This window comes from Rhinolophus ferrumequinum, chromosome 20, assembly GCF_004115265.2.
Source record: "Rhinolophus ferrumequinum isolate MPI-CBG mRhiFer1 chromosome 20, mRhiFer1_v1.p, whole genome shotgun sequence".
Classification (NCBI taxonomy): domain Eukaryota; kingdom Metazoa; phylum Chordata; class Mammalia; order Chiroptera; family Rhinolophidae; genus Rhinolophus; species Rhinolophus ferrumequinum.
The window spans coordinates 28,559,887-28,562,960 of record NC_046303.1 but is presented as its reverse complement, the minus strand read 5'-3'; the positions used below and the strand labels follow the sequence as shown (position 1 = coordinate 28,562,960).

The 3,074-nt window shown below is 41.2% G+C and overlaps 1 non-coding gene across 1 annotated transcript; it reads left to right on the top strand.

The window, feature by feature from the left end:
- Nucleotides 1-1,010: 1,010 nt before the first annotated feature.
- Nucleotides 1,011-1,201, top strand: LOC117012594 (U2 spliceosomal RNA). The gene has a single exon (XR_004421198.1). It is a non-coding gene; the product is annotated as a U2 spliceosomal RNA (small nuclear RNA).
- The last annotated feature ends 1,873 nt before the right edge of the window (nucleotides 1,202-3,074 follow it).

Sequence of the window (3,074 nt, the reverse complement as noted above, 5' to 3'; positions counted from 1 at the left end):
AACCTGCTCAAGTTTTTGCTAGTGAAGAGACAGAGCCGAAACAAAGCTCTGTGACTTTAAAGCCTCCAAGGTATCAGTTAGGGCAGGCTAATTGCTGTAAAAAACAACTTCCATATCTCAGTGGCTGAATACAATAACAGTTTATAAAGTGTGCTTCTCAGTCACAGCGCTTTGCTTTCCGGCTGGGTTGATAGAAATGTCTGCCTCACACAATCCTTCCTTTTAGTGGCCCCATTTCCCCCTGGGGCCTTGGAGTTCTCTGTCCCTCTACTTCACCAGAAGATAAAAATGAGAGTGTGGAGGATTAAGCTGGAAGCTTCTGAAGCCGGTAAGTGGAGAACATCCCTTGTGACCACATCCAGTTGGGCAGAAGTCAGTTACAGAACTCCAGCTCTAGTTACGTGAGACTGGGGAACTTAGTCTGGCTATGTACTCAGGAAAGAAGAGAATGGGTTGGATGACCAGCCAGCTACTCCCCACCACACCACATTAAGCCAAATTGTCACCTAAGTTGCCTGTTGGAAGCATTTATACACTTTGCTCTAAAAGCTGTTTTTCTTAGGCTGGGGACCTAGTTTCGTGCAATAGATAGTTCTCTAAGCTAGTGAAAGTTAACACAAATCATGTCCTGAGAAGATTTGGATCTTTAGTTCATGACAAATCACATTGCCCCTCATAGGGGCAATAATAACTATCATCATCCCCAATTATAAGCAATACATTTTTATTCTTAATTTTTGACATTTTAGTCTTTGGGTGGTATCTACATTATTTTCATGAAGGCAATACATATTCTCTTCCATCATCCCTTCCTATCATGTGCGTAGACCTGGGCCACTGTGCAGTAAACACCTTGTTTTCTTGGCCTTTACCTCGTCGATGTATTAGGCTTTCAGAATGACGTCTTCCAGTGAAAGTTCTGGGTCTGTAAACACAAATGAGTGTCAGGAACTTTCTAACTGCCCTGAAAATAACATCAGTGCTAAATTAATAGTCAAAAAATAATCTCAGTTGCTTCTTGGCCTTTAGGCTAAGAGCAAGTGCAGTATCTGTTCTTATTAGTTTAATATCTGATACGTCCTCTATCTGAGGATAATGTAGTAAATGGATTTTTGAAGCAGGGAGATGGAATAAAAGCTTGCTCTGTACACTCCACGCATCAAGCTGGAATTGCTCTACTTCCAGGAAGGATGCACCCCCATGACAAGAAAAAAATAGTCACAAGTATGAGGAAGACACTTCCAAAAAGGGCTGCGTAGATTCCTTTGGAAAATTGCAGTGACACCTGGGAGACCAACCGTTAAGTTAGAAAGAGGCAGGTCTGCAAAGCACTTTAGTCAGGTTGCTTTCCTTAGCGCACCAGAGTCTTTCTTTTCATCTGAGTACATCTCTCCCATCTGTTTGGTTGGAGTGTTTGCACAAACTTTCTGAGTTTCATTCCAACGGCACCTGCCCTCATCCAGGACTTCCTTTGCCCTCCTTATGACAACACATATCCAAATTTTTCCTTTAATGTCTTCCTTTCTAATTCATCCTACAGAGACTGCCATTATCTTTTGATAGTGCATGTCACATTATGTCTTATTCTTGCTTAGACATCTTTGGCACCAATGGCACCTTTTTGTCTCTACATCATGTCTCTACCTCCCATCTCTAACTTTGTCTCCTGTTTCTTCCCTCACATGCCCTCCAATTCAGCCAGATTGGCACGCTTTGTGTTCCCTTGTTCCGTGGTACCCCACATCTGTGCTCCTACAGATGAAGTTTCTTGTGCCTGGATACCTTCTCCTTCTCATCTGTACTCCTCAAAATCCTACCCAATTTTCAGAGCCCAAGTAAAAATTGATCTCCTCTGTGAAGTCTGCTCTGATATTTCTGGTTCAATAAATCCATCTCTTGCTTGTGTTTGTTTAGCACTTTGTACTAGTCATGGTCTGCTGTGTGTCCCACCTTCCCGACTAGGTCCCAAGCTCCTGGAAAGTGGGTGTCTTGGGAACTTTCATGTCCATCTCCCATAGTGCCCAGCATCATACCTTGTTCCAGGAAGATGCTTACAAATGCTGATTGAGAAAAATAAAAAGCAAGATTTGATGTCAACTATAAAAAGAACTTCTCTCTGAATTAATCTGGAAACTAATAACAGACTATTCTCAAAATGATGTGTTATGCTTGAGATAAACTACCTATGCACAACCTAAAAGTGCATTTAAATGGTCTTTTTTTAAAAAAAGAAGTAATTCATCCAGTTACTTTTTCCATGTATCTATCGTGTCCATTGGCAGTTTGCATTTTCTTAAAGATAATGTTATATGCATCAATTAGGTAGGAAGGAAGGTTGGAATTATCCCTAATAAATATGTATTCTGATGTTCAGTTTCCAAAAAGGCATCTTAAAACGATAGGTATTGAGTGTGCCTCAGATAGCACCACTGCAGTTAGCTTCTTTAGCAATGTCCTGAATGCAATTTTGCATCTAGACTGGCTTTGCCCAGGAGAAGCACAACTTCTGCTTGTGCCACAGCAGTGGAAAGGACCACTGCATGTGAGAGAGATCCTTCAGAGAGAGGACCCTTCATCAAAATTCTAAATGCATTGACACTGTCATTCAAAGAGTTAACATCTGTGAAGAATGAAAAATGCAATGGAGAGGTTTCAGGCAAAGCATGGGGAGACTGATAAAATTATCAGTGAATTAAATTCAGACAGATGGCTTTGGAAAGGAATGAAGTACACAGACTGTATGTGGAGTATAATGACTCTCATTCTGACAGGGGTTTTGTCAACAGGCTAAGCCTTTTTTTTTTTTTTTAAATCTGGATTTTTAAAGTAGTTGGAAATCAAATTCTTTTTTTTTTCTGAAGGCGTTGTTTAGTACTTAAAGCAGCAAAAACAATAGCATCTAAAGCGACCTGGACAGCCTAAGACTCTAAAGTGCCCAGTGTATATGCACAGCTTGGTAACTGGCACATGGTGGGCATCATGCATGCTGCTTTTCCTCACTGTGCTCAGGTTCGCTGTCCACAGAAATAGGTCCTTGGCAATTCAAACACTTCTACAGGACACAGGCCAGTCAT